The sequence below is a fragment of the Lygodium microphyllum genome, chromosome 8 (genome assembly GCF_053477565.2).
Source record: "Lygodium microphyllum isolate KBCC chromosome 8, Lygodium_microphyllum_v1.1.10, whole genome shotgun sequence".
Taxonomy (NCBI): Eukaryota; Viridiplantae; Streptophyta; class Polypodiopsida; order Schizaeales; family Lygodiaceae; genus Lygodium; species Lygodium microphyllum.
In genome coordinates this window covers 26,701,668-26,725,879 of record NC_141142.1, presented here as the reverse complement: position 1 = coordinate 26,725,879, position 24,212 = coordinate 26,701,668, and the positions used below count along the sequence as shown (strand labels likewise).

Sequence of the window (24,212 nt, the reverse complement as noted above, 5' to 3'; positions counted from 1 at the left end):
ATCCCTCTCATTTCCCATTCTCCTTGAACCAAGTGCAGCGTGAATCCGCTTCGGACCTGGCGTTTCTGCATAAAGTAGTTCGCTTGGGTCTGACGCTAGTTGCTGTTAGTTAATAACCAAACAGGAAAACCCAAATTCCGGTCGATCCTAAGTGGGAACGGCCAGGATACTTCCGCTACGTGGCAGACACGGGAAGACCTAGATTGCAAAACCCGTAACATTCCATGGGAGTGCCGGGCGGAGTTTTCTAGACATCCTTTCCTATGGACTGCTAAGACGTGTCCTGGATGATTCTAGTGGACACGTTACACTTGGTATCAGAGCCGACCAACAACGGAATTGTTTTTATGAGATCTCAACAAAATGAAGTAAAGAAATTGTTGTTGTCCAAACATTTCCTCATCTTCAATACTGTCTTGCAGAACTATGAAGCGTGGAATAAGTTTTTGGTGTTCAGGGTCATGTTTATGACTGCAATGCATTCTCCGCATTATAGACAAAGAGTTGGAATGATGAACATCCTGGAGCAGATTTATAATCCATCACCTTTATATATAGAACGAAGATGGACTAGGTCTTCAGGAATCTACTACATAGCTGCCCACCGGTTTGCTTATCTACAGACCAACCTGAAGAGGATCAAGTGGTTGGAAGACTTGAAAGTCGTGAAGCTGTTCATTTTTGTGGAAGCTCACGTAAATTCGACTTTGCATATTCAAGGTCGGAGGGTTGAATTGAACTCATATGTATATGAGAAAGTAACCCGTGTAATCCCAGCTGACAGGATTAAGGTGTTGGGCCGCCATGAGAAGTATGGATTCCAGCGGAAAGGATATCCTGAACTTCCAATGAATTATCGATTCCTAAAGATCCATGACCCAAAACCCTACTATTACACAATTCCTATAGACAAATGTAATACAACGTTGTTCTCCCCAAACTGAATGTAATGATTAGATTATCATCACACGAGATGTTATATAAGGCTACGCCCATGTAAATATAAATAAGGACTTCATTTATCAATATCTGACTGTGCACGAGAGTTGTTAAAAAAGTTAAGTAGCTTCATGATTTACGAGATAGCTGATCTAAAGATAAGCTAACGTCAATTATCAGGTAATAACGTTAAGAAAACTTTTATCCAGGCACAACCCCAGGTACAGGTTCCAAATTCGCCCCCTACATCAAGTACTGCTGTGATCCAGGAGAAGAAGTTCCTCCTCAAGCAGATAAAGCCACCCGAGTTTGACGGGAGAGGCAGATTCGTCCAGTCTGATGCTGAAATTTGGATTGAATCTATGGAGGACTACTTTGAAGCAGCTGGTACTGCGCCTACCAATCAGGCCATGCTCGCCAAATTAAAACTCACCGGCGAAGCTAGACTATGGTGGAAACAATGGTGCAGGGATCAAGGGACTTCAGAGGGGTCCGTCACCTGGGAGAAGTTAAAGAAAGCTGTGCAGGGGAGATATTTTCCACCTGCATATCATACACAAAAAATGAATGAATTCTATGAGCTAAAACAGCTAGGACTCACCCTTGATGCATACTACTCTAAATTTGTCTCACTCTTAAAGTATGCACCACAGATGGACATGACGCAGCAGGTGTCCAAATTTTGCGCGGGCTTAAATCCACCCGTAAATACCCGTCTCGAATCTATGCGTCCATCAGATCTTCAGGATGCACTCATTCAAGCGGCACCTATAATTCAGGAAGTACAAGCTAGACCAAGGGGTAACAAAAATTGGTCCTATAGCGACCCGAACAGAGGAACATTCAGACCCCAAGTGAAGAGAGTCCAAGGTCACAATCAAGGACAAAGGAAGAAAGCAAGGACAAACAACGTCAACAACTTTGTTCCTACTCAAAGTAATGGCCGAAACCTCCGATGTTTCCACTGCAACGAACTCGGTCACTTCAAAAGGCAATGTCCCAAGCTCAGCGAGGGACATCGTCAAGGTGTAGGCCGCGGTCAAGGAGCCGCCACACGTGGAAGAGGAAGAACTGCCTGCATTACCAATAGGCAAAGATGCGAAGCAGAAGAAGAGGAAGATCCGACTATGGAGGCAGAATTTGAAAGAGCGACAGTCCATGCCGCTTTACACAAGAAGGGGCCGAATCGTCAGTTCTCGGTGATTCAAACACCGTCGGACTATCAAGGTAAAGGTTTCAAAACCTTGATTGATTGTGGCAGTACACATTCCTTTATCTCAGCAGCATGTGCAAAAAGATTAGGAATAGCCACAGTAGAAGCACCTACCTTACTTGTGGAATTGGCAAACGGTCGTGAGGTAACTTGTACCAGGCATACTGCTAAGGAAGAATTCTTTCTGGGAGGAAAGAATTAAACCTCAGTCAAATTCAGAGTCATGAATTTAGGTATCCATGAGTGTCTACTCGGGATGGATTGGCTTAAGCCTAATGACGCCCACATCCACTGTGGAAAGGGTCAAGTTTCCTTTCGAAACTCTGAAAGGGAGTTTGTTACAACTCAAGGTGAGGCAGGAGTGCCAAGAATCCAGTTAGCCAAAGTATCGCGGATCATAAAAGGAGTTAGAAAGGGATTACCTGTTTACTTGATGAAACTCAACAAGTTAGATCAAAAGCAAGAGTCTCATGAGGGACCCTCTTGGCTAAAGGAATACGCTGACGTATTCCCTGAGGAATTGACTGAACTTCCGCCTCCAAAAGAAGTTGATCATGAAATAAGGCTAGTGCCTGGAGCTGCGCCAATTGCAAAGAGACCTTATAGGATGTCCATACCGGAAGCTATTGAGTTGAAGGAACAACTCAAGCAACTGTTAGATCAGGGTTACATCCGGCCTAGCAACTCACCATGGGGAGCTCCAGTACTATTCCAGAAAAAGAAAGATGGGACACTTCGACTATGTATTGATTACCGTGGTTTGAATCAATCAACAGTCAAGAACAAGTATCCTATTCCTAGAATAGATGAACTTCTGGATCGCCTTCAAGGTGCAAGGATCTTCTCCAAAATTGATCTCAGATCAGGTTACTATCAAATAAGGATCAAGGAAGAAGATATTCCAAAAACGGCCTTCAATATAAGATATGGGCACTTTGAGTTCTTGGTTATATCATTCGGGCTTACAAATGCACCTGCCACCTTCAATAGATTAATACAGGATATTTTTAGACCATATCTTGATGATTTCGTGCTTGTCTTCTTCGATGACACTTTAGTCTATTCTAAACAGGAAGAAGATCATGAACCTCAACTACGAATTGTTCTTGAGATAATGAGGTCTCATAAGCTGTATGCTAAAATGAAGAAGTGTACATTCTTCAAGCGTCAAATTGAATATCTAGGATTCATAGTATCATCAGAAGGAATATCAGTAGACCCAGCCAAAGTCAGGGATGTGCTTGAATGGCCAATACCAATATCCATTAAAGAAATATGTAGCTTTCTTAGCTTGACCGGATGGTATAGGGTCTTTATAAAAAACTATGCTTTGATTGCAGCACCTCTTACAGACTTACTAAAGAAGCAGACTTCTATTACATGGTCAACTCCCGAACAAAATAGCTTCGACCAATTGAAGCAATGTTTGGTATCAGCACCTATTCTAAAACTTCCTGACCTCAATAAGGAGTTCGAGGTAGTAACTGATGCCAGCATTCTTGCCTTGGGGTGTGTACTTATGTAGGAAGGTCATCCAATAGCATACTCTTCAAGGAAATTGAAGAGTCATGAAAAGAATTATGCCACGCATGATCTGGAATTATTAGCTGTCATCCATGCTTTAAAGCTTTGGAGACACTACCTGTTGGGTAACAAGTTTACTCTAGTAACCGATCATAAGAGTCTCAAATGGATTTTTACCCAGAACAAGCTCAACATGAGGCAACGGCGGTGGATTGAAGTATTGGAGGAGTATGATTTTGAAATCAAGTACCGACCAGGGAAAGAGAATGTAGTTGCCGATGCACTCAGTCGTAAGGCATTCCTAAATTCCCTAATCTTACAAAATCCATCAACGGCCAGATCTCTGGCTACAAAGGTATCTATGCCAAGCAACCCTATACTCGAACTAGCTAGAGAGGAAGCATGCCATGATTTGGCCTACCAAACAATGTTAAAAGAAATATCTACCAAGGATCAGAATCTGAAGTTACAAGCCAAGTATCAGGAATTTTCCATTAATAATGGACTTGTCTACTACAGAACAAGACTGTGTATACCAACAAGCCAGTCACTTAAGCAGAAGATATTATGGGAAGCTCATAATTCCCCTTTCGCAGGACATCCTGGCTATGCAAAAACTCTTAATGCAGTTAGGAAGAGCTACCATTGGGAGAGGCTCAAAGGTGACGTTCTCAAATATGTCACTAAATGTTTGTCTTGCCAGCGTATCAAGGCTGAACATGTCATGATGCCGGGAAAATTGCAACCACTTGACATTCCCCAAATGAAATGGGAATTCATCAGTATGGATTTTGTTGTGGGCTTACCCCAAGTCCAAGGAGGATACAATTCCATTATGGTTGTAGTTGACATGCTTACTAAGGTTGCACACCTGATTCCAGTAAAGACAAACTATAAAGCCTCCGACATTGCAAGATTGTTTATCAAGGAGATATTCAAGCTACATGGTTTACCTAGAAGAATCATTAGCGATCGAGATTCTCTCTTCACTTCACACTTCTGGAGAGCTATCTTTGAAGCTATTGGGACTCAACTTTGTTTTAGCACCGCCTACCATCCCCAAACGGATGGATAAACAGAGCGAGTGAATCAAATCATTGAGGATATGCTTAGGGCTTACTGCTATCGAGAGCCGAAGAGGTGGATTCAATACTTGCTGTTAGTAGAATTTGCCTACAATGCTTCTTACCAGCAGAGCATTCAAATGACCCCTTTCCAGGCATTGTATGGTCATGATTGTCGAAGTCCCCTAAACTTTTCTGATCCAACCCTAAGAGTTGAAGCTTCAAGACAAATGTTGGAAGACATGGATGACCAAATAAGGTCAATAAGACAAGACATACAAGTAGCCAAGGATAGACAAAAGGCATATGCAGATTTGAAACTTCAAGAGAGGGTCTTCGAAGAAGGAGACATGGTCTTCATTCGTGTACACCCTAAAAGGAGTTCTCTATCTCTAGGAGAATGCAAGAAGCTAAGTCCAAGGTATTGTGGGCCGTACAAAATCCTCAAATGCCTGGGACCCAATGCTTATAAATTGCAACTTCTTGATAACCTAAAAGTTCACGATGTATTCCATATTAGTCTCTTAAAAAAATATGTACCCAACCCTAATCATGTACTTGATGACCAACAAATTGTAATGCCTAGTCAAGGAGTCCTTGAACTAAGACCGGATAAGATTTTAGATGTTAGGGAGAGACAGTTAAGATCTAGAACCTTGAAAGAATGCCTCATACAGTGGAAAGATTATCCCGAAGAGGATGCTACCTGGATAGATGAAAGCTCTCTCAACCTTCAATATCCCCAGTTTTTCTCAAGATGAGGACATCTCGATTCTTCTAAGGGGGAGAGAATGTAATATTCCCACTCGTGAATATTGACTTCCCGCACACTGCGTAAACCTCGTATAAAGGTTATCTTTCATATTGGAATTGCCGGCAGTGTAATCCGTAACCTGCACGCGAGAAATCGAGACCTCCGTATTGGCAAAGCAAGCCCGAGGGTTCAAATCCGCAATTCACACGTAAACACCCTCTTGGGAGGGGCAAAATGGATATTATTAAAGCAAATTTTTTTATATTTATCCCTTTCCCCCAACCGATGCACGGCTGGAGGAGAGGGAGTGTGGGGGGATGGGCTTGGTGGAGTTGTGGGCTGCATGAGGAGGGGGGAAGCCATGCAGTGGCCACGTGGTGGAGCTCTCCTCTCCCCCCCCCCCCCTTGTGCTATAAGTACACCTCTAAGGTGTGAAGGGAGGGAGGGAGAGGACGAATGGCTGCTACCATCACCGTGCTGGGGAGAGCATAGGCTGCCATATTGACGACGCTGTCATGCTGGGAAGCCGCCGTGAGGACGCCCAGACCTGTCGCCGCTGCTGTCAGGAACCGGCGCCAGGCTACCAATACAGCCGCTACCACGCCCAGCCGTCAAACTACCACCATTACATCACAAACCCCCCTGTCTCGATGCTAACTTTCCCTCTCCTCAACCCTTACTTTTAACCACTTGGCTCCTCGGGAAAGCAGAAGCTTCCTAGAGCTTCTTGGAAGCTTTTAAAGGCAAGGTTTAAGGCCTTGTGCACACGGATTGACCCGAGGGGAAAGTCCCAGCTTCCTTAAGCCCTATTTCCACGTGGTCACCTCGGGTTTTAAAAGAGGTTCGTAAAGCTCCATTCCCATAGCTTCCTCATAGAAGCCCCATCCCCACAAGCAAAGCTCCAACCCCACAAGCCCTCCCGTAACCCCAAATCCCACAAGCCCCGGTATTTTCAAAGATCCGCATTCGGTGTGACCGGCGTACGAGGAAGAACGCACATCTTGAGGCTGTTCGGAGAACGCATAGAAGCGAGGGTAATCCGCGGAGCTCGAGTCCTCAACGATGGCTCCCAAGAAGTCACAGGGCGCGCCTATGGGAGGTTCTTCTCCTAGCATTCACGTGGACATCTCCCCGAGCCCGCAAACCCAGGTTTTGCCTATTGTGATTCCATACAAAAGTAATGTATTAAGCATGATAACTTCATGGATTAGGAAGCACCCGTGCATGTTCAAATTCACCTAGCCTAGTTAAATGAAATTGGGAAAATTGGTATTTTCAATGCTATAAACGCAAATTGTCTATCCATCTTACGACCTTAATAGTATGTTGCCTTGTCGTGCTTTTCAAAGTGACGAGCCTAGAACACCTGTTTCCTATCATTATAAGGTTGGAATTGTTAAAGTGCACCGTTGACTAGACATGGAAAGATTAAGCGTATGTTGCATTTTTAGGCAACATCTTCCTTGTAATGAGTCATGAGGAAAAGTTAACATCCATAAGATGTTATCCAAAAAGAAATGGAAGAGCACGAAATTAATCTTATGGACTTGCAAGTGGCATGTAAAATGGAAAAAGTTAACACTAGCTTTAGTTTTGTATGAACTTCATTATCTTCATTGTAGCTAGGAGAAAGTTGCGTGTTGTATAGTTGTCATGCAAAAATAAATAAAAAATCATTCATCAGGAGCCGTATTTAGGAAAGGTTGCATGGTTTAACAAAGCATGAGATTCTAAAGTGTAGATAACAAGGTAGTAGGCATGATTTTGATGTAAGTCCTAGTAGGTCCTAGGAAAGTTAGTATCCAGATTATCATGTATTTTTACTTTACCAAGGAAAGATAGAGTTATTGTGAACTATGTGATGCGTAGAAGCAATGAATCGCATGTTTACATGTATTGTGGTAGTTGCAACTATTTTTCCCTTTAGATCTAGTTTATTATCTCTAGGAAAGGTTCATCCTTGTCGCAAGACAAGTATATTAAATTGTCTAAATCACCTAACCCACAATGGATTCATATAGGCATGATTCAGCCAATATGATAAATATCCCAAGTGCTAACTAGGGTTTAGCGCGTTAAGGATTCGACCTAGTTTTACACTTGTTGCCAAGTCAAAACCCTCAAACCCAAAGATCATACCCACATTCACGAAATGTTGAGTCAATTGGACGGGCTTGCAAGAAACGATCTAGGGTTTCTACCCTAAGGATCACTCGTTCAAAATGATGAAACTCGAATTGAGTTGGAACCCCTAGGACCAAACGTTGTCGATCTAGTGTAATTAGGAATGGGTTGGGTAAAAAGACACCCTAAACCCTGCTTCTCGTCTGAAGATAATTCCGATACCAGAAAACGCCGTTCAATGGGTGAAATGATCCCATGGAATAGATGCGACACTTGTGGAATAAGTTGCGACGTTGCATAGACTTGTTGTTTGTTCACAAGAGAGTTTTGTCATTTCTTGAAATAAGGTTGGTAAGTTCTTGCGCAAGTTTAACTTGCAAGAGAATGAGTAGTCATCCTGTTACATCACCTGTCTTGGGGAAAGATTGCCAAGTAAAGAGAAGTTAGGTATTTGCTTGAAAGCAAATGATCAATCAATAAATTAAAGCGACATGGTCGCCAGGATTTACTGTTAATAAAACCTAAGGTATTGGTTAAGTTGGGTTAACAGGGTATGGCCCTAACCCAAGGACAAAAGAGTGAACAAATAAACCCTTGGGGATCTTGCCAAGTCGCAATTAATCCCGGATCGAACGCTGGATGCATTCGGAAAGAAGGATTCACTCCTTGACAGCTGGCCAAATAAACGACCACTGGAATTGATTGTGCTTGTAACAGTTTAGAAAGCACTGTTTGCATTGTTTGCTCAAAGAACTAAAGGATGAAATGATATCTAATGCTTCAGGTTGAAGGCCTGAAGGGAGAGACAGCTTCAGTTACCCCCGACTGCCTGCCTGACCCTAACCAAGGGGGTTGTTGACCGCGCCGGGAACGTGGACCGAACCCGCCGCGAGAGGTCTTTCCGTTTAGCTTTACTTGGAGCAGGAGGACGCTTGGGTGCCAGGGGGGGCTCTGGCTGTAAATCCCTCGCCTTCCGGGTCCTGCACAAGAGGCTAACGTGACTCGGGATTGGATCTCGAGGCCCGCATACTAGTCTACGGGCAGAAGCTTGGAATAGTGATCCCTAACGGATTACTGGATAAGCCTTCGGGCGGATTATGGACAAGCCTACGGGCGGAACTCCTTGTATTTCAAAGATAAAATGATGAAATGATAATAAAGAAGTTGTTTGATATTGTTTTTCTATGTCACGTGATAAGATTACGTGAAGGAACCAGTGCTTAACAGGGTTAATTAAAGAAGCTGATTGTTATATGTCAAATTAATGTGTTAGATAATTACATAACTAAAACAAACCGAGGAAAGTGCGGAGGATGGACCATGGGTCCGTCCTACGGATGGGTGGTCCCGGTTAGCCGGGAACTTTTCTCAAAAATCTCGAAGAACAGCGGGATGATCATCATTATCAAAACGAATAATGAGAGCAATGACCTAGAGTTACGTCTTACCCGATTTACGGAATAGGACTATGCCTATTGGTAGAGAGGTTGAGTTTTGCATCCCTCTCATTTCCCATTCTCCTTGAACCAAGTGCAGCGTGAATCCGCTTCGGACCTGGCGTTTCTGCATAAAGTAGTTCGTTTGGGTCTGACGCTAGTTGCTGTTAGTTAATAACCAAATAGGAAAACCCAAATTCCGGTCGATCCTAAGTGGGAACGGCCAGGATACTTCCGCTACGTGGCAGACACGAGAAGACCTAGATTGCAAAACCCGTAACATTCCATGGGAGTGCCGAGCGGAGTTTTCTAGACATCCTTTCCTATGGACTGCTAAGACGTGTCCTGGATGATTCTAGTGGACACGTTACAAGTATTCACTGCATAGATACCCTTGTACCTGCACATTGGATCTTTGTTTATAACCTATGCTATGATTTGCCAAGTCACAACCAATCTCAGTTTTTCCATCCTACAAGCTCTCTTCCACATCTCTTGGACTAGGGCAATGCCATAAGCAATGCTTCTCTCTCTCTCTCTCTCTCTCTCTCTTGTGAACATGCACATCTAATACAAGCTAGGAGTATACCATAGGTAACAAGCAATGTGTCAATTGCTAGAGTCCTTTCCATGTAAACCCTAAAGTGGGTTGCACTATAGCTAGAGCTATGAGAGCATTGTGTCCATGTAAACCTTAAAGTGGGTTACACTATAGCTAGGGCTATGAAAGCATTCCAAAGCTACAACCTCTTCTCCTGAAAGACGTCCTCAAAGCTAAGCAAAGGCTCTCTCTCTCTCCACTCGTGAACATGCACATCTAATACAAGCTAGTAAGCGTCTATCATAGCCAACAAGCCATGTGCCAATTGCTAGACTTGTGTCCATGTAAACCATAAAGTGGGTTGTGCTATAGGTGGGGCTATGAAAGCGTTGCAAAGCTTAAACCTGTTCTATTGAAAGACTTCCTCAAAGCTAAGCAAAGGCTCTTGTGACGAGGTAAATTGCCCTTGTTTGGGTGTGGGCTTGTTTTCGGTGAGTTGTTGTTTTACCTCTTTTGCTGCTTGGACCCTAGTGTCTTTCTTGTCCGTTAGAGGCGGCCGAGATTGGGATAAACTTTCCCAGAAGGGCAATGGGCCACGACAGGGAAGCGAGGCCTATGCATATCAGCCACTGCTGCCAGTCCAGGCGCATCGTGGAGGCGAACTTCTCCAAGAATTCCACCATCACCACCTGCAACACCACAGTGAAGGCGACGATGCCCAAGAAGAGGCGATTCTGGAGAATTCCTTTGAAGATGTTCTTGATCCGGGGCTGTCGGGCATTGACCTCGTTGAAGATTTGGCAGAAGACGAAGGTGTTGAAGATGACGGTGCGATTGACGAGGGAGGCATCGGGCCCAGACAAGCACAGCAGGGTTTGGCCGCAGAACTGGAGAGTGAGGAGTACGGCCACTTGGTAGGCGGCCTGGAGGGCCAGGTTGCGCCACATGGTGCGCGTGATGAGAGGCTCGTCGCGGACCACCGGAGGCCGCAGCATCAGGCTATCCGTAGGGGGCTCGGTGGCCAAGGCCAGTGCCCCGAGGGTGTCCATGATGAGGTTCACCCACAGCAGCTGCACGGCCGTCAGCGGCACGCTGCCGGAGCTCACGGCTGCCACGAAGTTCACCACCAAGGCTGCCACATTCACCGTCAGCTGGAACTGCAGGAACTTCTGTATGTTCCAGCTAATGGACCTGCCCCACCTCACCACCTTCACAATGGACGCGAAGTTGTCGTCCAGAATGATGATGTCAGAGCTTTCCTTCGCCACCTCCGTCCCTTCCACGCCCATGGACAAGCCGATATCAGCTCTGTGGAGGGCGGGCGCGTCGTTCGTCCCGTCCCCTGTCACCGCCACTACCTCCCCCTTGGCCTGCAAGCTCTCAACCAGCAGCAGCTTGTCTGTAGGCAATGCCCTTGCCAGCACAGTCAGTCGATCCAGCTTCTCACTTCTCTCTGCCTCGCTCCAGTTCCGGAACGTCGACCCCTCCACAACAATATTATTGGCGAAGGCGGCCTCCTCGTCTAAAATGCCGCATTCCTTTGCTATTGCTCTGGCGGTCACAAGGTTGTCTCCCGTCACCATGCGCACCTTCACTCCAGCTTTCTTCACCACGCCTACTGCTTCTCTCACTCCTGGTCTGCACGGATCCTTCATGCCAACGATGGCCAGCAATGTCAGATCCGTCTCCGGCAGCTCCGGCATAGTTATCCTATTATCTCCAGAGTACTGATCCGGCTGGGCGGCATCAGTTTGAACCGTTAATGTGACTGTACTGCAGTAAGCAAAAGCCACGCAGCGAAGGCTAGCTTCCGCCATATTCTCGATCATCCCTAGGAACTTCTCCCTCTTGACTCCTGTCATGTCTCTCACGCAACCCCCCATGTCCATCCACTTGCTGCAGGACGAAAGAATGATCTCTGCTGCTCCCTTCCAATGGACGATCAGACTCCCATCGCGTTTCCGTCTCAGAGCTACTCCTGCGCGCTTCTTCTTGGAGTTGAATGTGTCTACCTTCAGAACAGTCGATTCAGCCCTAGTTGCCTCGAACTGCATGCCCGATTCTAGACCCCACTGTAGCAGGGCCTTCTCTGTGGGGCTACCGCTCACCTGATGATGAGCTGCCCCGATGATAATTTCCTTTCGAGCTGATGCTGCTTGATCTGTCGAACTAGAAGAAGGTGAAGATGTACCCACGAACACTTTCCCAGTAGTGTTCTGTGCTATGGCCTCGAAGAGGAGGCTAGAAACCTCAGCTTTTGTGCCGGCCGTCGAAGCTGGCATATTGTTGTTATTCAGAACCTGAAGGGACTCGTTAGCTTCTCCTTTTTTGTCATCTACACGATAATTTTTCTCCCCTGCAACCCATGACCTCACAACGGTCATTCGATTGAGGGTGAGCGTACCTGTTTTGTCACTGCAGATGGTTGTGGCGGAGCCCATGGTCTCACATGCTGCCAGCCGCCGGACCAGAGCTTTATCCAGCATCATCTTCCGCATGGAGTAGGCCAGTGTGAGTGTGACGGCTAAGGGAAGGCCTTCGGGGACGGCCACCACGATGATGGTGACTGCGATGGTCAAAATGTCGACCACACTGTCAAAGGCATCGCTGGCGCTAGTCTTCCCCGCTTGGAATGGGCCGTACTTGCTGTCGTCGCTGCTACGGCCAGAGAAATAGAATGCGAGAAGGATGATCAGGACGAGCGCTGCGACGGAGAGGCCGACATAGCCAATCAAGGTGGCAGCGGTCGTCAATCGTTTCTGGAGAGGGGTGACGTCCGCGTTGTCGGTGCTGATGGTGGCCATGATGTTGCCCCATTCTGTGTCGGTCCCGACCGCGGTCACCAACATAGAGCCGTAGCCATCTTCGACCTTGCAGCCAGAGAGCAAGAAGGGATGCTCCTCAGAATCGGGCATCACGGCATCGCCCTCTCCGGTCACACTGGACTCGTCGACCACCAGAGAGTGGCCTTCCACGAGCAAGCCATCGGCAGGTATTTGATCTCCGATGCGCAGCTCCACCAGGTCGCCCACGACCAGGTCGAAAATGGAGGCAGGGGAGCTCTTCCCGGATCGAATGGTTTGGACCCCGATGTTGTCCTTCTCGTGATTGAGCTTCTCGAATTGCTTGGATTGGCGATAGTCATTGCCAGCAGTGACGACGATGACCAGCAAGACGGCCACGGCGATGCTGACTCCGTCGTACCAGCCTTCTTTGGGACCTTCGCACTTGATGCCGAAGCCGAGCGAGAGGACGGCGCAGAACATGAGGATGGCCAGCGTGACATCGTGGCACGCATCCCACACGAACCGCCAGAAGGGGTTGCTGCGCTTTCTGGGATAGACGTTCGCCCCGAAGGCACGCTGCCGCGCAGCAATTACGAGCTGCAGGCGCTCCGCCTGCTGATCGTGATCATTAAGTAGCTGAGGCCGCTGGTCAGTACTACCAGCTGGCGCAATATCGACATTCAGAATCGTCGATATTGGTGGCACATTCGACAGGAGTCCGCCAGCTATTCCAGACCGAAGGCTTGTCTTGAGATGCTGCGCAACACCCCGAATGCCTCCCAATTGGAGCAGTGCCTGGGAGTCGCGGTGACGCACCAACCCTCTGAGCTTGGCATGCAAGCTAGGATCAAATCCTAGTTGCTGCTGCTGGCCGAGGTCGATCTTGGTGCAGGTACCCGAACTATATTTATGCAAGCTTAATACAGTATGATTACCGTTTTTGTGTTGGAAGCGATGGGCGGCTATCACGGCAAAGACCACGCCCCTGAGGCTGTAGAGGTTCCCCCGAATGATGATGTCATCGATCACATCACCAAGGGGACATGGATAATGATCGTGAGAAGCTACACTGTTGATCCGCGGCAAGGAGCTGATCACATTGATGATGATCGCGGATTCAGGACTATTGTCGATGCTGCCTCTCTTCATTAGCCAACCGAATTAACAGGGCGGATGATCAGTGCCTGATCAGAGGCCGGCAGGGCGCCGAGAGGGCCGACAGTGTGGGCGTGTGTGATGAGAGAACAAGAAGAGAGGCTTCAACGGCACCTCAAATTATGCAGCTGGGCTGATGTAATGCGTAGATCTGTTGTGGGTGTGTGTTTTGCGCCGGGGGGGGAGGGGGATCTGTTGTGGGTGCGATAGAGAGAGAGTGTTTGTGTATCTGTGATTCTGTAGTACGTGCTTATGTACAAAACTACAAATAGTGTGAGTGTAGGTAATCTACGAACCACCTTGGCACTTTCCAAGCACGACTCGAGTGGATGAACTTTCAAGGCTACTGAAGTCCGGATTCCGCGTACACTAAATTCACGTGCAGGACGTGTCACGCAAGTCTATCCGAGTCCAGCGAACCTCTGACAGACTGACACGGCATATTGCAGAGCAATATTTGCGTATGTTATGAAATTTATCTTCTTTTCAGTATGCTTTAAATTGATATTGTTTTCAGTATGCTTTATCTTTCACCTCATCACACTTAAAACGCTTTGAGTAGGGCGAAGGAGATAAACATCCATGAGGAAGGAACATACCTCAACACTATGTTCAAAAGTATAGACATAGATATGGACCAAAAGAGATAAAGTGTGAGACTCTGCACTTGATAAAGATAAGCGAATCATTAAAGGGTACATATGGCATTGGTAAGATTTCAAGAGAGATGCATACATCTCAAAGTATTGGTTGTGTACATTAGCTCATCTTACTACTATATTATTTTAGCTATAAGTTCGGAAAGCCCTGGAACCTCTAGAGGGTTTCCTGAACCTACTCCCTTTTTCAAACCTCCTTTCTTTAATCAAAACCCCCTCCCCTTCTCTCTTTGTCACTTGTAATATTTTATTTTCTCTTCCCCTTCCCATTTTTCATTAAAGTCTCCCCTCCTCACCTCTTTTTTTTAAATTAAAACCCCATTCCCTTTTTAATTAAATTCATCCCCCCTCCCCCCCTCTCTCTCATGTGTAAGGCCTAGGTTCTCTCTCTCTCTCTCTCTCTCTCTCTGATTAAACTTTTTTAATTAAACATTTTAAAAGCTTTTTTTAATTTAAACTTTTTTTAACATAGTTTTTCACACACTTTGAGAAGGAGATAGAATAAGAGAGAGAGAGAGAGAAGAAGAAGAAGAAGAATGATAAAAAGAAGAAGACAGAGAGAGAAGGGGGAGAAAGAGGAAAGAGAATAGTCTTTTTTTAATTAAACATTTTTCTTCTCCCCCTCCCCTCTCTCTCTCATGCGTAGGGCCTAGGTTTTCTCTCTCTCTCTCTCTCTCTCTCTCTGATTAAACTTTTTAATTTAGACTTTTTTTAATTAAATATTTTAAAAACTTTTTTAATTTAAAACTTTTCAAACATAGTTTACACACACTTTGAGAAGTAAAAGAGAGAGAGAAGAAGAAGAAGAAGAAGGATAAAAACAAAAAGACAGAGAGAGAAGGGGGAGAAAGAGGAAAGAGAATAGTCTTTTTTTAATTAAACATTTTTCTTCTCCCCCTCCCCCTCTCTCTCATGTGTAAGGCTTAGGTTCTCTCTCTCTCTCTCTCTCTCTCTCTCTCTCTCTCTCTCTCTCTCCTTTAATTAAATCAAACTTCTTTTTAAATCAAAAGTCTCTCTCTCTCTCTCTCTCTCTCTGTGATTAAACTTTTTAATTTATTACTACTATATTATTTTAGTTATAGGTTTGGAAAACCCCGAACCTCCAGAGGGCTTCCCCAACCTACTTTCTTTTTCAAACTTCCTTTCTTTAATCAAAACCCCCTCCCCTTCTCTCTTTCTCACTTGTAATATTTCATTTTCTCTTCCCCTTCCCTTTTTTTATTAAAGTCTCCCCACCTCACCTCCTTTTTTTAAATTAAAACTCCATTCCCTTTTTAATTAAATTCATCCCCCCTCCCACCCCTCTCTCTCATGTGTAGGGCCTAGGTTTTCTCTCTCTCTCTCTCTCTCTCAGATTAAACTTTTTAATTTAATTTTTTTAAATTAAACATTTTAAAAGATTTTTTTAATTTAAAATTTTTCGAACATAGTTTTTCACACACTTTGAGAAGGAGATAGAATAAAAGAGAGAGAGAGAGAAGAAGAAGAAGAAGAAGAATGATAAAAAGAAGAAGACTGAGAGAGAAGGGGGAGAAAAAGGAAAGATTTTTTTTTTTAATTAAACATTTTAAAATCTTTTTTTAATTTAAAATTTTTCGAACATAGTTTTTCACACACTTTGAGAAGGAGATAGAATAAAAGAGAGAGAGAGAGAAGAAGAAGAAGAAGAAGAAGAAGAATGATAAAAAGAAGAAGACGGAGAGAGAAGGGGGAGAAAAAGGAAAGAAAATAGTCTTTTTTAATTAAACATTTTTCTTCTCCCCCTCCCCTCTCTCTCTCATGTGTAGGGTCTAGGTTCTCTCTCTCTCTCTCTCTCTCTCTCTCATTAAAAAAATTTTAATTAAACATTTTAAAAGCTTTTTTAATTTAAAACTTTTCGAACATAGTTTTTCACACACTTTGAGAAGTAAAAGAGAGAGAAGAAGAAGAAGAAAAAGACGGAGAGAGAAGGGGAAGAAAGAGGAAAGAGAATAGTCTTTTTTAATTAAACATTTTTCTTCACCCCCTCCCCCTCTCTCTCATGCATAAGGCTTAGGTTCTCTCTCTCTCTCTCTCTCTCTCTCTCTCTCTCTCTCTCTCTTTCCTTTAATTAAATCAAACTTCTTTTTAAATCAAAAGTCTCTCTCTCTCTCTCTCTCTCTCTCAAATTAAACTTTTTAATGTAAAATTTTTGTTTAATTAAAATAAGAAGAGAGAGAGAGAGAGAGAAAGGGTTAAGAGAGTGAGAGAGAAAAAGAAAAAAGGAAAAGACAGGAGAGAGGGGGAGAGAGACAGAGAGAAGAAAATGAGAGAGAGAAAATAAGAAGAAGAAGAGAAAGAATTATAGAGAAAGGAAATTTAAAATTTAAAAGAAAGAGAAAAAAAGAAAAAAAACTTTCTTTTTAATTAAAATAAGGAGAGAGAGAGAGAGAGAGAGAGAAATATACAAAGAGAAAAAAAGAAAGAAGATGAGAAGGAGGGAACAGAGAGAAAGAGAATTATAGAGAGAGGAAATATAAAATTTAAGAGAGAGAGAGAGAGAGAGAAAAAGAAAAAATAAAAAAATAAGAGAGAGGGGGGACTGAGACAGAGAGAAGAAAATGAGAGAGAGAAAATAAGAAGAAGAAGAGAGAGAATTTGAACACAAAGAGAATTATAGAGAAAGGAAATATAAAATTTAAAAGAAAGAGGAAAAAAAATCTAAAGAGAGAAGAAAAAAAAAAGAAAAAAGAGGAGAGAAAAGGAAATGAGAGAGAGAGAGAGAGAGAGAGAGAGAGAAGAAGAATAAGAATAAGAAGAAGAGAGAAGAAACGAGGAAGAGAGATGGAGAAAAAGAGAAAAGAGAAAAGTCTTTTTAACATTTAAATATTTTTTGAGAGAGAGAGGAAGGGAGAGAGAAGGAGAGAGGGGGGAAGAGAGAGAGAGAGAATATACAATTTAAAAGAGAGGAAAGAAGAAAAAGATAAGTTTTAAAAGAGAGAAAGAGAAGAAAAAAATGAAAATTAGGAGAAATGGGAGAAGAAGAAAAGGGGACGGAAAGAGAGAGAGAGAGAGAGAGAGAGAGAGAGAGAGAGAGAGAGAGAGAGAAGAGAGAATATAAACATAAAGAGAGAATTATATATAAGGAAAAGATAAAATTTACAAACTTTAAGAGAGACTGAGGGGGGAGGAAGAAAGTGAAAGAAGAAGAAGAAGAGAGAGAGAACATGTAGAGAGAGAAAATATAAAATTTAAAAAATAGAGGAGAAAGAGAGAAGGAAAAGAGAGGAGAGAGAGAGAGAGAGAAGAAAAGTGCAAAGAGAAGAAAATGAGAGAGAGAGAGAGAGAAAAGAAAAAAATTAAAAAGAGAATGAAGAGAGAGAGAGAGAATAAGAAAAAAGGAAAATAGAGGGGGGAGAGAGAGAGAGAGAGAGAAGGAAAAGAGAGGAGAGAGGGGGGAGAATAAAAGGAGAGAGAGAGAGAGAGAAGAAAAGCAGGGAGAGAAAAAAAGGAGAGAGAGAGAACCAGGAGAGGAAAAAAAATAAAATAGAAGGCAAAGAAAGACAATGAATTTTTTTGGGGGGAGAGAGAGAGAGAGAGAGGAAAAAGAGGAGAGAGAAAGATGAGAAATGGATTGTTGAGTGAAGTTTTCGCTTGCCGCTTCGAGGCAACGAAGTGGCCTAGCGCACGCAGAACGCTAGTATAATATTAACCACACAAATAAGCACGATTCGAAATGGCTAAAGAAAACATATATATCTTCCAAGGAGGATGAAGATAGCATGGATATAAGAACCACATGAATGAAGAGGATTCTTGAACAAAAGTATTCGCCACACTTCTCAACTTGTAGACTATTTCATTCCATTTCCATAATTTTAATCTCAAAGGGGAGAGAAAGAGAGATGTCCTTACCACCCAGGCCATTGACTGTTACCTCAAAGGAGAAGTCATTGCAAGCAAGAGATATGTGTTTTCCTAATGACGAGCCTAATAGCTTAGTGCAATGCTAAGAATATGCAAACTTTGCCTAACATTAACCCTTAGCAAGTATTTAGAGTATCCAGATGGGCAATGTGAAGAACAACCACTTCTTCAATAGGCTATTATACCATGTTGCGGAGTATGGGAATTTCCCATAAGTTTGGGACACATGGTCAAATCTTTGGATTTGTCATAACTTGAACACTATAAGTCCAAATCAAGCATTCTATAGCTCAATAGATTCCATTTTTCAAGCTTTTTCCAATGATAAGTCCATCATATGGTTTTGAGAAACTTCTGGGCATGTTATCTGGGTGCCACCTTTTTAGTATTCAGAAAATGGGTATTGGGAGATTCCCAAACCTTTTAAGTACTATTATCCTCAAGACCACTACACACTTAAATCCTTATAGTACTATTATCCTCAAGATCACTACGCTATTATTATCCTTAAGAACACTACACACTTAAACCCTTATAGAAATATTTCATAGTTTGAAACATACATTAGCACCCAAACATTGAATTTAATGTTTATTAGGAAATGGCATCAACCTTCTTAGCTTTAAAAATTCAAACCTACATTCTTTTCTAACAATCACAAATCAATGCAGAAATGAGAGAGTTGCACGTGCACACACACACACACACACACTCTCTCTCTCTCTCTCTCTCTCTCTCTCTCTCTCTCTCTCTCTCTCCCAAACACCTTATATCCCAAAGTGAGACCATAACACATACTATCATGCAATCAAAAGTTGTTATCTATGAATATTAAGAATAACTCCTTCCATAGCCAAAGCCTATTGTGTTATGGAAGGAGTTATTATCTGTCTCACACACACCCCTTGTAAACCATTTCATGTGATTCTAGAATCTTAATCTCCAAGGAGAGATATGCCTTTATCATCTTGGACTATGGGCCTTTATCTCCAAAAAGAAATCATTGCATGTAAGGGATATGTGTTTCCTAATGGCTTGGTACAATACAAATAATACTTAGTCTTTTAGTTTTGGATACATGGGACAAGAGTGTTCCGCAATAAAAAGAATCTGTATAGTAAGAGACTCGCTAGATACTCATATGTAAAACATCTAGTCTACTTGCAAGAGAAGCCTCAAGTAGTGATTTGTTTTGTGCATACCACAGTCTATTGATATTACAACCTAGTTTGGGTGTTTTGCACTACTTGCTAATCATGCTACAGTGCTAATAAGTTCTGAAACTTTTACTATACTAGTCTCCAACAATTCCAAATGTTATTTTTACTTCCGTATGTCTCTATTTTTGAAGCAATGATATTAGTGAATGGTGAAAGTATGGGTAAACCTCTGACATAAGTATAACGTAAGTTACCAAGCTTATATGAATCTACAAACGAAATTTATATACAACCAAACATCACTTGGGAGTAGCAAGTGAAGCTTATGGTTTGTTACTAACATTTAACAATTTAGTATACTCGTTTGTAATAATTTATAATATTTCTAAATATTTCTTAACCTTTCTATCTTTGAACTATTTTTTAATTTTACTAGAGCTAGTTACAAATGGTGCACTATAACTCTTTTTTATCTTCGAACTATTGTTTTATTTTATACACCACTCTTCTATCTTTGAACCACAATTTTATTTTATTGGAGCTAGATACAAGCCATGTGTTACAACTCATAGTTGGTTGCTAGTATTAACAATGTTGCTCTACCGCTAATAAGATGTACATTACCAATTACAAGTGATGCTCTGTCACTTAAAAGTATTATGCTATCAATCATGAGTTTTGTAGTTAACTCATAATCACTTACATGCACTTTGCCATAGTATGTTACCACTTATAAGCTATGCGCCTCACACTGGAAAATATATAAAATTGGTCATTACCACTTACATGTGACTTCGAGTAATTCACTATATGTATACCCTCTATATCAAGTGCTTTCAAGGCCTATTTTTAAATATCCTTATCTTTGAGTTTTCCTTTAATAAAATATAACCCTTTTCTATTCAATATATAAGTAATCCCTTTCTCGCGGACCCTTTTATATGTAAAAAAATGTGTAAATTTTGTATTTTTAAAATCCCTTATGTTGAACCCACGTGATACATACATATATTTATGACTGACCTCCCTGAGCATGTGGTATATTATAACTTATAAGTTGTCTCCACTATGACTTGCAATTGGAATGCTATCTCTTAAAGATGGAGTACTACCATTCATACACGATAAGGTCTAGTACTACATAAACGTGTTGTAAAAAAATTTCAAGTGGTTTGGTACCACTTACAAAGGTCCAATAACACTATCAAGTGATATATTAAATAATATACTCCTTGTAAATATTTTCTTTAAATATTATCTGTAAGTGGTAAGTAAGCACTTATAAGTACTTATCTAAAATTTGCAAGTGACATATATCACTTGCAAGTGATCCCCTACTACTTGCAACTGGTCCTCTACCACTTATGCATGGTGTGCTAATACTTGCAACTTATCCCCTATCATTTACAAGTGGTGTGCTAAAGCTTTCAAGTGTTCCTATATAGAGGTTATAATTGAACTTTAGGAGAGATATGGACTCTTTTTTTCCCCTTAAGGAGTGAATTAAAAAATATAGACCTAACCAATGAGAGAGCTAGGATTTTAGATTCATGTAACATGTATCTTCTAGCCATATCTTGGTCGAAATCTTCCCTTAATAATAAAATAAGAAAAAATGTAGGGAATATAATGCTGTCACTTCTTGGAAGTTTGTGACTCGAATTTTAAAAAAATATATATTTGATTCTCATTATAATGAATAAGAGTTTGATTTGACTCAATATAATTGTATGAAACGTGGGTATTACAGAGTAGTTGTTACAAGAATAGCAGCCACATGGCATGAAAATCTTAATAGGCACATTGGATTGACACTTGAGATATTCTATGACTCAACATATTGTGTGTTATATGGATGATATGATACAAGGATTTCATGGATCATTGCCAATTGGCATGGAGATCCAAATGGACATATAGAACCAATAAAGTAGAGGATTTTTGAACCGTTGACTTCTAACAGATCCATATCATCCAACACAAAGGAATCACTCACCACAACAAAATAATCGATTGAGAATTATGTGCTTCACCTAAACCTTGTAAAATACCTGCATGTACAAAAAAAATACTTGCATGAATCTCTTTTAACAAAAAATATCTAAATAATTGCATGAATAGAACCAACAGAAAATAGGACCAATTTACCTATAAGCTGATCTGCTATAAGATTGAATCGTTGCTGGATCAAAACCCATTACAAATGATAGACAAAAGAAAACATCAATCCCATCATCACTAATCAAATGAATAAATTTTGGCACCACAAAATATAGCAAATTTACCTATAAATCAAGTTACAAAATCTATGCTCTACCTTGTGTTATAAGTGCTGCAACAACAATTGATCCTTAAGTTAGAACTAGCATTAAACCCTATTGTAAAGATAGTAGAAAAGGGAAAACGCAGAGAAGAAGAAAGAGAGAGTGTGTGAGTACACATGAGAGAGAAAGAAATGAGCACATATCCAAACTTATCCAAATTGATCTTTGCAAAAGACAATAGCAAGAGTTAGTATTTACATGAAGGTATACTGAAAAAACAATAGAAAAGAGGAGACATGGAGAGAGAAAGAGAGGGAGAGAGAGATGAGCACTTATGCAATGTCACCCAAAATGATCTCTACAATTTTAAAAAAACAAGGGTTAGAACTAACATCATGCTGCATTGAAAATATAGCAGCAAAAAAAACTAGAGAGAGAGAGAGAGAGAGAGAGAGAGATTAATGCATTTGCCTCTTGCTCTAAATAAACTCTGCAAGAAAAAAACAATTAGAACCAACATCAAATTCTATTGAAAACACAACATAAAAGAGAAACAACACATAGAGAGAGGGGGGAAGAAATGAGAGAGAGAGATGAGCACTTATGTCTCCTGCCCAAAACAACCTCTACAATAAAACAACAATAACAATAAGAAGTGACATCAAACCCTATTGAAAAAATAGCAAACAAGAGAAAATGCAAAGAGAGATGAGCACCTGTGTTTTGCCTAAAATCTGAAACTTCACAAAGAAGAAAGTGTAGAGGTAAGTAGAACGCTCAAAACCCTAATTACTCTCACCAGGGAGCTTCAATGGAGATGAAAATTCACCAATATAGAGAAGAGAGGGAAAGTGGTATGCTGCTCAACTTTTGGGTCAAACAGATTTTGTGAGAGATAAAAATACCAAAATTGAAAATTATCCAAAAAAGGAGGATATACGAGGTGAGAGAAACTCAAATTTTGTGTAGTATTCATTCTTTGTTTTTTTAATCCCCCACTACCCCTTTTTTTAATAAAAAAACTCAAGATTTGGAGAGAGAAGATTCACCCCCATGATGTTAGCATCTAGCCTTCCTATTGGACAATCCAAAAGTCCCACATCTTAAACTATATTATTTTTAAGGGTCCATTTGTGAGTTCATTTTTTTCCTAATGCGATGTCGCCTTTGTCGTATGAATTAGCTCCACACGCTATGCACACATAGGAGACCAGATATACCCTAGGTTTTGTATGACCTTGAGTCTAGAGAGCTCACTTTTCGCCCCGTAGACCCTAGCTCTAGTATAGTGGCATCATTTTGTAATGTAGCAAGCCCTCTCACTTGCTCTATTCCGGACTCTACTCTTAGGTGGGTCCCCATAGATTTCTTGTATAGTCTACGTGCCGGATCAAGCCATGCAAAGGTGATAAATTCAGCCCTGGTGCATGTGGGGCAACATTTCCGTGCTAGAGCAATATCCACCTCGTCCTAGGACCACGCCACAATGGATCTCATCGAGCGCAATGTAACCTTTTCCATATATGTTTTGTGCACCAAGGTACAAGAGAACAGTGAGAGGAAGGCATCGATACACCCTCTTGGCCAAAACTAGACTATTTTGAGAGGGAGCTTGAGGAGATCACTCTCGATTCGAGAATAGAGGCAGCACAGAGCTTAGCCATTGCGCACCCACCTCCCTGCCCTAATGAGATGCCGGCGAGCGATGAGCCACCCCTCGCTTCTCTCCATGTTGTCAACATCAAGGGGGCGGAATATCTACTCATGTAAGATGTATTAGAGATTTTGGAGCTAAGAGAAGAAGAACTATATTTAATTATGGTGCGTGATGCATCTTATGATTTTATAGATTTTAATATACAGGATGCCCCTACACATGTCGATGAGGTGGCTCGATATGATGGCATGAGCGTTGATGATATCTCTACCATTGTGAGTATCCAAGAGTAGATTGAGGATGTGGCGCCAGAGTATGAGATATCTAATGATGAGTTTAAGCAGTTGCAAGAAAGCCTTTTTGATCCTCGAACCGACTACACAGTACCTTTCCAAAGGAGAGAGAAAACGTTGGCTGAGTTGCAGGAGTAGACTTAGATGTTTCTTTACATCAGTAGATATATGATGCATAGAAGGTAATGTTCTCGATTTTCCATGCAAGTTCACCAGGAGAGCCTCTAGGGAATCATGATCCTCCATATCAAATTTTGTCAGGATGGCCGGAGGCTCGTGTCTAGGGGCCTGAATCTACATCATGGCAAAATTGGATATGGAAGGTCCTGATGCCCTAGAGGCCCTACTGGTGAATTTGTGTGTAAATTTGATGTATATATCTTTAGCACACTCCATGCATAGTGAGTCTGACATTGAACATGTGTGATGTAGGACATTATCTATATAGATGAGTTTTCATCTAAGCAAGGTGGCCAATTAGGTAGCCAAGGAAGAATGTGGGACTCGGCATTGAAGAAGTACATTGGGCAGCTTGTTAGTGACATTATTGTATTTCATAAGATATTCTCTTATACTTTTGCTAAGAACTTTCTAAGGTTGAGGGCACTAACGAAGGCTGGGCTCTTTAAGACCATCCCGACCAACTCTAGCAGAGCTTAGAGAAAGTAGTGTTACTTCGATGTTTGAAGCTGCTCTACGTATTCACTAGTACTAGGTTAGACTCACTTTTTTTCATGGTGGCCCATGGCATGGTTGCC

General features: G+C 42.0%; 1 pseudogene; it reads right to left on the bottom strand.

The window, feature by feature from the left end:
- Nucleotides 1–8,922: 8,922 nt before the first annotated feature.
- Nucleotides 8,923–13,739, bottom strand: LOC148032085 (calcium-transporting ATPase 8, plasma membrane-type pseudogene; annotated as a pseudogene).
- Nucleotides 13,740–24,212: the final 10,473 nt, after the last annotated feature.